The 13,022-nt window shown below is 38.2% G+C and overlaps 1 protein-coding gene across 6 annotated transcripts in view; it reads right to left on the bottom strand.

The window, feature by feature from the left end:
* The window catches only part of RESF1 (retroelement silencing factor 1), a 33,656-nt gene that overhangs the window by 10,511 nt on the left and 10,123 nt on the right, over window positions 1-13,022 (bottom strand). For 3 of the 6 annotated variants that reach the window (XM_032349932.1, XM_032349931.1, XM_032349936.1), the window contains one exon: window positions 3,750-3,815. The gene's annotated coding sequence lies outside the window, so the exon portion shown is untranslated. Of the gene's footprint in view, window positions 1-843; window positions 991-3,749; window positions 3,816-9,051; window positions 9,229-12,767; window positions 12,830-13,022 lie in introns of all 6 variants that reach the window. The other 3 variants (XM_032349935.1, XM_032349934.1, XM_032349933.1) reach the window with 3 other exon arrangements.

Raw genomic sequence — 13,022 nt, 5'->3', positions numbered from 1 at the left:
ATTACTTTCTGCTATTATTTATTTTAATAGGTTCTTTATTCTAAGTAACCCACGCTCACTGAAGCAAACACAAAGTTCAAACCCATGGCAAAAAGTCCACTGTCTATAACTCCCTAGGGGTTTCATTGTTAAATTTCCTTTCATGAAATTTTATACACCAAAAACAAACATATAAAGAAAACCTTATCTTTTTGTCTGATTTTCATTACGATACCTGGAATTCCTCTATCATTTCACTATAAATGTATTAACTTCACTGTTTAACATTAAAGTTTCTGGGTATATCCCCATTTAACCAGTTCTCTACTGACTTAAGTTTAAACAGTCCTCTATTTGTTTTTCTCAAGTTTTTGCACTTATTAACTATACTACCCTAACCATTCTCGTATTTTTGCTTTTATATTTGTGGTTATTTCTGAAAATTCCTAGAAATGAGATCAGTGTGTAAAAGGACATTAAAAATAAACAGTGACAAATTGCCTTCCAAAATGGTTAAATTTTATACTCACCAACAGTACATTGATAAATTTAAAAAGTCAAATCTATAACCATAATAAATGAAGACAAATGAACAAACTTAACATACTAATTAAATAAACTTAACATACTAATAGTACATCCCAAATGCAGGCCATTAATAGATTACCCAATGCAGACATTCCTTCCAAGCGCACATGGAACTTTTACCAATATGACCATCCAACTGAGCGATAAACCTCAATTTTCAAAGAGTTATAGTAATTCAGATTAATTTACAGTAGAATCAATCTAGAAATTATAGGGGGGGAAGTAACGAGGAAATTGCCAAATAACTAAGAAATAAGGAATGTACTTTATACTTACATAGAAAAAGTGCTCTGGTGTCTCTACCTCTACTTAGGATACCAGTCCTACTGAGTCAGAGCCCCACCCTTGTAATGTCATTTAACCTTAATTACCTCCCTAAAGGCCTTCTCTTCAAATAGTTACAACAGGGGTTAAGGCTTCCACCTATGAAAAGCAAAGAGGGACACACAATTCAGGCCATAACTTGCTCTTACATTCATGTTCATGTAACACTTCAGGGTAATTCATAGCATAAATAAATGTACTTTAAAAAGAAAACTGGAAGGGGGGCTTGGTTGGCTCAGTTAGCAGGGCTTATGACTCGATCTCACAGTTTTGAGTCTGAGCCCCACGATGGCTGCAGAAATTACTTCAGATCTTTAAAAAATTAATTAAAATAAAATAAAATGAAATGACTGGGAAATAATTCCCACATTTATCACAAGCAGAGTAATAAGTTAATTCAGGGAAAAAAATGATGATTGAAATAAACAAAATAATGAATGCATATGCAAATACAGAGATTCAGCAAGTCACAGGTAATTCTTTAAAAAGAATAAAAATCAGTTAAGCCTCTGACAATACTGATCATGACATTTTTAAAGTGCAATACTGGCAGCGGTGGGGGGTTGGAGTGGGGTGGGCACCTCAGTTGGTTAAGTGGCCAACTCTTGTTTCCAGTTCAGGTCATCATCTCAGGGTTGTAAGCCCCACATCTGGCTCCCTGCTCAGCTGAAGAGTCTGCTTGTGGATTCTCTTTCTCCCTCTCTTTCTCTGCCTCTAGCCCAGCTTGCATGCACCCACTTACTCTATCTTTACAATCAATCAATCTCTATTTAAAAAGTACAATATTGGGAATAGAGACTACCATTAGACCCTATAGATTTAAAATAACATTATTATTCTGAAAAATTCTATTCCAATATATTTCAAATTTAGATGGAATAGAGAAATTCTTCAAAAAAATACACCTAGCCATGAAAAATATCACAAAATTAAGTATCTTTTCACAAAGAAAATGCCAGACCCATATGGCTTTGCTGGAGTATTCTAACAATCATTTATGAAAGAAATAATCCAAAATAACAAAGGATAAAGGAGAGCACTTCAGAGCTCATTCACTGACACTATCATCCAAAAGATGAAAAGGAAAATTAAGAAGCTAATCTCTCGCAGAAACACAAATGCAAAAATCCTAAATAAAATGTTAGCAAACCAAAAAGAGTGACATATGAAAATAACCTATCATGATCAAATTGGAATTATTTCGGAAATACAAATGTCATTTGAAAATTAAAGTAATAATGACAATAATTTTTAAAATTCCAAGTTCATTTCAACACATACAAGAACTTGATAAAATTCAACATTCATTCATTTGAAGAAAACTATCAAACCAACAACAGAAATTTCCTTAAATTTGATACATGGTAGCTTTCAAAATTCAGACTGACAACAAAACCAACACATCACTATTTCCCTTTCTATTCATCACTGTACTGGAGATCCTCGAAAATTTTAAGAATCAGGAAGGAAAACATAGAAACTATGATGCAGAGGTTATGTAGAAAACCCAAAACAATCTACAGATCTTAGAGATCTATTAATTTATGCATCGTAGTGTTCTCCTTAAGAAGAAAAACAAAACCGAAGAAGGCATATATGCTTCTGGATTAAAAACAGATCCCAGAAAAACTCAGTGAGAAGAAGTCAGAGGGAGATAAATCATGAGAAGCTCTTAACTCTAGGAAGCAAACTCAGGGTTTGGAGAGGAGGAGGGTGGGGGAACAGGGTTAACTATGTGATGGGCATTAAGGAAGGCATCGCAACTGAGGAATAACTGACTCTACATCTGAAAGTTAGGATGTAATTATTATTATGCTGGCTAATAAAGAAGAAAAATCAGATCCGCATATTCCTCACATGCCTTCTACCAAGAAAGCTGCCTTAATGCAACTGACTGGGGGCACCTGGCTGCTTCAGTCAGCATAGCATTAGACTCTTGATTTAAGGGTCATGAGTTTGAATCAGGGGCAGTTTACTTAAAACAGAAATAGTAATACAACTGATCAAGAAGATGCATTAATGCAAAGTGGCACTTACACTGGAGTTAATGATGCCTAATACATTCCCCTTAGTTCTTATTCCTACTTGCAGTGAGAGGCCAGTTATGAAGTGAATTGTGTCGTTCCACCGCAAATTCATTATGCTAAAACCCTAACCCTCAATGTGACTATATTTGGAGACAGGGCCTTCAGGCAGGTCATTACATTTAAGTGAGGTGATAAGGCTAGGCCCCTAATCCAATAGGACTAATGTCCTTTTAACAGAGACATCAGGCAGACACACACAGAGGAAAGACCATGTGAGATCACACAGAGGCGGCTGACTACAAGCTGAGAGGACTCAGGAGAAACCAAACACCTTGATCTGGGACTTCCAGACTAAAACTGTGAGAAACAAATTTGTTGTTTAAGCCACCCAGTCTGTTACATTAGGGCAACCCTGGAGGACCAATATAGAGCCTATGGGTAGGAAGACAAATGACCTTTTTGAGTAACCTGGGGTTACTTTTTTCCTCTCTCTTCTCTGCTGGCACAGAAGAAAACTGAAGCCTGGAAAATCATCTTTGAACTACCTATTTAGATGGAGGGAGTCAAAAGTTTGATGTTTGTGTTCCTGAAATAAAACCAGTCTGCTGACTTGTGTGACTTTTATTTTCTGACTTTTTTCGGACTACAGAGTCTCTACTTTTGGATACCCAGTATTAAGCCTTCTGAGAATATAATGTAATGGAGATTACCAGAGACAAGATTTACATGAGCTATCTATCATCTTAATTTCTCTTGAAAAAATGAATTATTGGACAAAATCTCCACCCCACTCCATCATCACCCTTCACCTGTGACAGCCATGGCACTCACCTGACAAACCCCAAGTATGGCTGATTTTAAGAATCTCCTTCTCCGCACAGGAGCAACTGAAGTTTTCTAGGGGAAAAATAAAAGTCACACAAGTCAGCAGACTGGTTTTATTTCAGGAACACAAACATCAAACTTAACACTGCTCAACAATTCTACTTCATTTTATTGAATTTCCCTATTCTCTAAGACCTCTCCTCTCAGGTCCCCAGCTACTCCAACCCACACAACACATTTCCCTGCCCTAACTCAGCTGCTTATATTTCATTTTTTTTTTTAAAGATTTTATTTGTCAGAGAGAGAGAGGGAGAACGAGCGAGCACAGGCAGACAGAATGGCAGGCAGAGGCAGAGAGAGAAGCAGGCTCCCTGCTGAGCAAAGAGCCCGATGTGGGACTCGATCCCAGGACGCTGGGATCATGACCTGAGCCGAAGTCAGCTGCTTAACCAACTGAGCCACCCAGGCGTCCCATCAGCTGCTTATATTTCAGAGAAAAAATAGCATCATCTGCTGTTCTCCCATCATTAAATCTATGAAGCCCACCAATATAAATGTAACATGCATCTCCTGCAACAGAGCTGACCTTCATACAGAATCTCCACATTTAAAATCCTATTCCTAGGGCATGTGAGTGGCTCAGTGGGTTAGGTGTCTGCCTCTGGCTCAGGTCATGATATCAGGGTCCCGGGACTGAGTCCCACATAAGGCTCCCTGCTCAGCAGGGAGTCTGCTTCTCCCTCTGCTCCTTCTCTCTGCTCAGGCTCTCTAATAAAAAAATTAAAAAATAAAAAATAAAAATAAATAAAATCCTACTCCCCTCCCTTTACTCCTACTTATCAACCTGTCTCTCCAGGATTAGGTCTTCCACACAGGTATACACATACTCTAGGATTGGCAGAATTCAAAAACAAGAGATCAACCTCACTGGGCCCCATATTCTTCACCTCTCTACCTCCATACTAGTAACAGTCTTTTAGTTTGATTTAAAACCACAAGCATAGGGCAACTGGGTGGTTCAGTTGGTTAAGCAACTGCCTTTGGCTATGGTCATAATCCTGGAGTACTGGGATCAAGTCCCCCATCAGGCTCACTGCTCAACGGGGAGTCTGCTTCTCCTGCTGACCTTTCTCCTCTCATGCTCTCTCTCAAATAAATAAATAAATAAAAATCTTAAAAAAAAAATCACAAGCATAATAAGCTAGATTTTAAATGCTTAATACCTTTAAAGGTATAGATAAAAATGATTCAGAGCTACCCTATGACCCTGCAATTGCACTACTTAGATATTTATCCCAAAGATACAGATGTAGTGAAAAGAAGGGCCATAGTACGCCAATGTTCATAGCAGCAATGGCCACAATCGCCAAACTATAGAAAGAGTCAAGATGCCCTTCAAGAGACGAGTGGATCAAGAAGATATGGTTCATATATAAGATGGAATATTACGCCTCCATCAGAAAGGATGAATACCCAACTTTTTTATCAACATAGTTGGGACTGGGGGAGATTAAACTGAGTGAAATAAGTCAGGCAGAGAAAGTCAATTACCATATGGTTTCACTCACTTGTGGAGCATAAGGAGTAACACATATGACATTAGGAGAAGGAAAGAAAAAGTGAATTGGGGTAAATTGGAGGGGGAGACAAAGCATGAGGGACTATGGACTCAGAAACAAAATGAAGAGTTTTGGAAGGTGAAGGATGGGTTAGCCTGGTGGTGGGTATTAAGGAGGGCACGTATTGCATGGAGCACTGGGTGTGGTGCATAAACAATGAATCTTAGAACACTGAAAAAAAAAAATAAAAAAATATATAACGTATACAAAATACAGAAAAATACAAGAAGAAAGATTTTCAGGTGGTCTACAAAAAAAGGTAATTTGTGCTTCCACAAAATATACAGTGGGAAAAAAACATTTTGAATATTAGAATGTACACTAGAAAATATTCACTTAACGCAAAAGAAAATACTAAGGGAGGAAAAAGACACAAGACCTAGAAATCAAAAGTATAAATAGCCGATATAAATCCCACTATATCAGTAACATTAAATGTGAATGGATTAAATAATCCAAAAGACAGAGAATGTCAGACTAGATTAAAAAAAAAAAACCCAAAACCTATTTAACTAAAATGCTGTCTCTAATAGACACACTTTACATCCAAAGATACAAACAGAATGAAAGTAAAAGAATAAAGAAGGCATCATGTCATGCAAACACAGCAGTTAAGAGAACTATGGAAGGTCTATGCTAATTATCAGACAAAATAAACAAATCTTACTAGAGATAAGAAGTATTCTGCAACCATAAAGGGTCAATCTAGCAAAGAGATAAAACAAACACACCTAAAAGAGCATTAAAATTAAAAAAAAAAAAAAAAAGCAAAAACACAAACAAGGGAGAAAAAGGCAATTCACCAAGAATTGAAAATTTCAATTCTGTATTTTCAATAATGAATAGAACTGGCAGAAAAATCAAGAAAGAGAAGTACAGAACACATTATACACGCCTGTATTTGCTTCTAGTAGGGATTAAAACAAATTGAGTATCTTAAGTTGTGGGTTAGTAAATAATTGTCCATTGGTTGCCTTCTAAGTTTAAGGATCTCCCCACTTTGGCAACAACAGTTCAAGTACTTTTGTCAAGTGGTGAAAGCAGGCCGCTCAGTAATGGGAGATGTCATCAAGCCACCAAAACACTGGAATTTTATATTCAACTGTGGGAAATTCTAGGAACATCTTTGCTATTACTAGCTGTGAGTAAATTAGCAATCCCTGAATAATGACACTTGATACAGTGAGTACAAAGTCTGGCTCTACTAATCCCCTCCCCCCACATCTGGTAGGTTTTGTAGTCTGAAGAATAGGTAATACCAATATGTTGATGCTGATAGGATGTTTGGCCTTCACTGGGAGGCCAGAAGTCCTTGTATGTTGACAATGATAAAAGTGCCGTGACCCAAACTGAGGGAAGTCAGAGTCAATACACACACTCCTACCCTGAAGAGAACATCTGTGAGGTTTGTGTGTCATAATAAAAACAATCTTAAAAGTTTTAGCTAAAAAAACCTTTTTTATATCCTAGAAATAGACAAAGTCCCCCCCCCCCTTTTTAAAGATTTATTTATTAGAGAGAAAGAGTGTGAGCACACATGGGAGGGAGGAGCAGAGGAAGAGAGTCCTTAGGCAGACTCCCTACTGAGCAACACAAGCTCCATTCCAGGACCCTGAGATCATGACCGGAACAAAAACTAAAGAGTCAGCCATGTCACTGACTGAGCCACCCAGGTGTCCCAGTCTATGGCTTTAAATTTTCTGATACTATCACTATTACATACTGTGAGAAAACTGGAAGAAAGCAAATCACTAAAAATTCAAAGTATAAGAAGTTGTGAATAGTAAGCTATGAAATGCATAGTCTGGGGCTTTAAATTTTATGATACTATCACTGTTACATCCTGTGAGAAACTGAAAAAAGCAAGTCACTAAAAATTCAAAGTATAAGAAGCTGTTAATAGTAAGCTATGAAATGCAAAATTAATCTGTGAGGCAGGGAAAAGAAAATCAACAGCTGTAAGAGACTGTATGTTAACAATGTATGTGATTTTTATATAAAAATTTCATAAAGCCCTCACCAACGGAAGAAAAGATTTGTGAATTGTCTTTTCATTTTAAAGTATTCTATATCCTTTTAATGCAAAGATTGTAGTTTAAATGAAAAATTGTCAACCTAGCAGCCTCCTTTATTGGTAATTTAGCCTTATTACAGAAATTTACAAAGCAAAAAATAATCTAAAAATCACAGCTTGGAGGAATAATCATAGTATCTATCTTACACAGAAACACACAAGCACACATACCCATCAACAAAACTCTTATGAAAAGGAACTGTCATATTATGGTTTGCCATGGCCAGGCCTACTACAGGGTCAGATGAAAATAGTAAGAAAGACTAGGACAAACTAAGACACATCAAGAACTGTTTATATACGGGGTGACTGTTAATTTATCAAACTGGAACATTACTGAAGTGAAAGACAATGCTATTAATAACCAAGATTAATAGGCATAAAAAAAGACTGTCTTAGAGCAACACAAAAGGTGCAAATCTAGACAATGTCTGGTGGGCTTCAATAAATGTCAAACTAATAAACATTATCTGTAAGTGCTGAACACCAAGTTAAAAAGAAGTCCCTATTTAGACTTCTGAATGGGGAAAAAGTTCCCACCCCTCCCTTCAGATCTATGTCAACCATAATTATCACATGATTTCATTTGCAAGCCTTTTAGTATTTCAAAAATATAGAAACTTAAGAAATGAATACTTTTCTCCTATCTAAACAAACAAAAAAGCAAATGGAACTCTCCCTTATCGCTTTTTAAGTTCCACTTCTAATGTGTTCCACACCGAAGTTTATTTGGAGTGTCCACTGATGTGGTTAAATTGAGGAAGGCCAGTATTTTTCATTGAAAAAACCAATCTGCATTAGAAAAAGCTACCGATACTTCTATATTATCAACAACGCCACAAATACCAACACTTTTCAGGAATGCCAAAGTATCATATTTACTCAACCTATTCTACCTTTGGCTGTTTGTAACCTTAGTCATGGGAGAAAATAGGCTATCAATCCTTGAATTAAGCTTTCAAGAATATTCTAAGTTTTGTGTTATTTATAATACAACTCTGTAAGTAACGGTTAACATGAGAATTTACCATATGTTAAGAACTGCACTGAATGCTTTAAAGATATGATGCCACACAGTAGTGTCACAGCTAGCACAAGTCCCACTATCACAGCTGTGAGGTCTCCACGCTGCCGGAGACAAGACTACAATTTCATATGCAATTTATTACTTACACACCAGAAAAACCAGTATCAGTGTCCCTATTCCTGGAGGGTGATACCAACATGGCTAAGAACACAGGGTGCTGAGAAGCCAACTCAAGCATAATCATTTTATAGCCTGAAGCTATATCTCAAGGGTAAGGGAGGTGGTAAACTGTGCTCAATGGACACCAGGGCAGTAGAAAGAAAGAAAGAAACAAAAAAACATCCTCATGGTCATTTTTTCCAAGGGTTCTTATCAACCTTTGTTCCAGGAGGACAAGCTGGGTGTCCTACCAAGATATTCATACAGCGATCTGGCTTTGCCTATTCGGCCCATGAGAAGACAAAGGTAATCACAGTACCATGGTGAAGCTGCCCTCTCCCCCTACATCTCTACCTTCTCTACCTTCTCTACCTTTCACGTGTCCAGCTACAAATTTTATTCAGAAGCACAAGACAGTTGGTCAAATACCTTAATTAACTGTACTTTTCTCTTAGGCAACAATGGAAAAGACTGTCTTGACCCTGATCCCTGGCAGGATGATCAGGTGTTTTGTGGAGGTCAGGCCTCCACACAGAGCCAAGTCAGCAAAGTACGTCCCAGGTATCATCATCAAGGTTCACCAATGACAGCCACATGGCTTTCTCCCTGGAAGAACAAGGGAAGAAGGAAAACTGCTCTACTCTTGCTGACTGATTAATGGGACAGCACAGGGTGTTGGGAATCACATACATCGCATCGTAACTGGCCAGTGGAAGTTCAGAGCAATGCATTTGTCATTCCGGCTAGAAAGTTTATGCTACTTTACTGTGTCTCTAAAGCAGAGGTCAGAGACAAATTTCAGACTACCTTTTATAGTTGTACTATACCCTAGAGTGGGAATTAAAGATCCCAGAGCACACATGAGAAAGTCAATTACCCTTCCTTGGAGTTCTGCCTAGCCGACTGTTCCAGGTAAGGAAGGAAAAAGGATTCATTAGAGGGTAGTGGTTTCAAGAATCTAGAAATCCCTGACAAGGGTCTCAAGTACACAAGTAGTTTGCCAGGCAAGTATAAGCTACCTAAGATGCAACATGCTGCTGGAGTACAAAGTGTATTTATTAAGAGTTTAAATATTGCTATTGTAATAGGCGTGAGCCAATTCTGTGGCTCTTGAGGTGGACAAACTCTTTGAACAAAACTAAATAGGAGCCATAAAAGCAGGCTGAATTGCCCCGAAGAAAAATCTGAAAACTTTCACAGTTATCGCTGTCATTATAAGCCACATTCTACCGTCCACTTTGGTTGTCCCAGGTTTAGAGGGTCACAAGAACTTTGTTATAACAGAGGCATTTTATTGGCATGGAGTTAAGATCTAGACTTTAGAGAACTGAAGTTTGAGATTAATGATGCAAGGGGACCTGAAGTACCAGAAGAGCCCTGTGGGACACAATCTACTTTGTTAGCAGGGTCAGGCAGGGGATAACATATCTACTTAAAGCCAGAGCCTGTAACTCTAGTCCAGAAAATACATACAGGAGAACTTCCCTTTCACTGATCAGGAAATCAATGGAAATCACGACTAGAAGGATAAGGTATAGAAGCTTTAACCCAAAGGACACCACTCCCAAGGACATTCACTTCCCAAATCAGCAGGGGCTGAGTTGGTAAGAGTCCTCAGATTACAATCTTCCACTGGCCAGCAGTATGTTGACTGAGGGTGGTAGGTAGCAATAGCCTAGGGTAAATTAGATTACAAGTTTCTGCCTACTTCCCCAACCCTGATCCCCTGGGTCTACTGTCTTCCTTCTCCAACTAGCACAGGGGACCTATGTAAGTTTTGCAGGTGAGATGGCATGACAATCACTCAACTGTGAACTGATCTATACTATGCTCTAAGCCGCCCTAGCTACAACACTTTGTCCAGTAACATGGTCACCTGGAAGGAAAATGTAAAAGCCAATAGAAGCTGTGGCAGTGATCCTTCAGCACTGTAATGAAGCACTGATCTAGTTCATACATCCAATAAACACCCTCAACTACTTCATCTAAAACAGTACATGGCAAAAAACTGAAGCAAAAGCAGATCTGATATAACCTACATAAACAAATACTCTTTGGGGTTCTAAAGAATTTCTAATGTACATAAATGCTTCTGGAGACCATCTGTCCCTGCCATCTGCAGCTGCAGAGATGGCATACGCATGCAGTCCTCGTGAAAGGAGAACCTGGAAACATGCATCTCGCCGCCATGAACTTTGCCTGTGCCTTCTCTCTCTTCTGTTGGTCATATATTGTATTTTGCTGTCATAAACTTCAGCCATGAGAATACAAAAATAGAGAAAACGAACAGAACCAAAACTTGGGTCTTTGAGAAGATCACCAAAATGGATAAACTTTTATCTGAACTGACCAAAAAGTCTCAAATTTCTAAAATCAGGAAATAGAGACATTACTATCAATACTTCACAGAACATAAAGAGAATACTACAAGCAACTGTATGCCAATGTATTTGATAATTTGGATAAAAATCATATATTGTGATTTACAGTAAGAAATATGTATTTGATTTTTGTTCCCATTTCTGCCAGAGTTCCTAAAATCCTTAGGTTTTCCAAAGTGATGTGATGAAGGAAGGTGCCTTTTGTTATGTTAATACGGCAAATTTTCAGAATGCACCAAAAGAGGTGGGCTGTTGGCCAAGAGAACCAGCCCCCTGCTTAAGGGGTTGGAACTTTGGGTCCCACCCCTCCCACCTCCAGACAGGAAGAAGATGTGAGGCTGCAATCAATGGCCAATGTTTTTAATCAATCATGATTATGTAATGAAGCCTCTATAAAAACCCAAAAGACAGGATTCTGAGGGCTTCTACATTTGTGAACACATGAAGATTTGGGGAGAGTGGCATGCTCAGAGGAGACAGAAGTTCCATTCTCCTTCCCACATACCTCACCCTATGCATTTCTTCTATGACCACTGATTTGTATCCTTTAAAATCCTTTGCAATAAACCAGTAACCTAGTAAGTAAAATGATTGAGTTCTGTGAGCCTCTCTAGCAAATTAACAGACTCCAGGGAACAGTTTGTGGAAACCTGTTATCTACACAGCCAGCTAACTGGAAGTACAGGTAACAAATAATATGGACTTGTGACCAGTATGGGAAATCCAAGGAGGGTCAAAGAAAAACCTACAATATGCAGCCTGTTGGTCAGAAGCACAAGGGACAACCTGGGCACTGGTATCTTTCATGGGGGTGAGGACAGTCTTGTGGGACAGAACACTCAACCTATAGAAACTGATGCTACTTCCAGGTATATAGTATCAAAAATGTGTTGACTTGCGGAATACCCACATTGTATCTTTAGAGAACTGCTTGTTGTTGATGTGGGAGGAACCTTCCCCTGGAGAGCGGAATTGAGTGCACAATCCCAAAAGACCCCAAAAGACACACTGACCAAAACTGACTCCAGAAAATACAAGAAATCTAAACAGACCTATCAAGAGAATGAATTAGTAACCAGAAAATTACCTAAAAAGAAATGCTTAGTTCCAGACAGCTTTCTGGTGAATCATATAAAAAATTTAAATATTAGAAACCAATTCTATAAACTTTTTTTTTAAAAAGATTTTATTTATTTATTTGACAGATAGAGATCACAAGTAGACAGAGAGGCAGGCAGAGGCTAAACCACTGAGCCACCCAGGTGGCCCTCTATAAACTTTTCTAAAATGCAAAAGAGGAGGGAATACTTTCCAAGTTAATGCTATGAGGCTAATATTCCCTAACGGCAAAACCAGGAAAGAGATCACAATGAAACTGCAGACCAGTTTCTTATGAATACAGATGCAAAAACATCCCCACAAAGTACTAGCAACCAAATACAGTAGTATATAAAAATTATTATATGCCATAACCAAGTGGGACTTGTCCCTGAAATGCAAAATTGGTTCAACATTAAAAAAAAAAAACAAAAAAAACCCAACAACGTTATATAACCAATAAAATGAAGAACAAAAACCACACAATCATCTCAGCAGATGCAGAAGTATCTAATAGGGCAGAAATTAAATGCACGTTCAAATATAACACATGTCCATGATAAAAACACTCAAACTAGAAACAGAAGGGAATTTCTTTGATTTGATGAAAGGTATCTACAAAAAACCCGTAGCTTACTTCATAATGAACAAAGACTGAATGCTTACCCCCTAAGAGATCAGGAACAAAACAGAGATGTCTATTCTTGCTACTTCTGTTCAGTATTGTACTAGAGGGATAAGCAAAAAACCAAGGCAGTCATACAAAAAGAAAGGGATATCTGATTGGAAATGAAGAAGTAAAATTGCAGGGCACCTGGGTGGCTCAGTGGGTTAAGTCTCTGCTTTTGGCTCTGGTCATGGTCTCGGGAGTCCTGGGATCGAGTCCCACTTTGAGCTCTCTGCTTGGCAGGGAGCCTGCTT

The sequence above is a fragment of the Mustela erminea genome, chromosome 6 (assembly GCF_009829155.1).
Source record: "Mustela erminea isolate mMusErm1 chromosome 6, mMusErm1.Pri, whole genome shotgun sequence".
NCBI lineage: Eukaryota > Metazoa > Chordata > Mammalia > Carnivora > Mustelidae > Mustela > Mustela erminea.
Note: the sequence above shows the minus strand (reverse complement) of the source record. Positions and strands in the feature narration are given on the sequence as shown.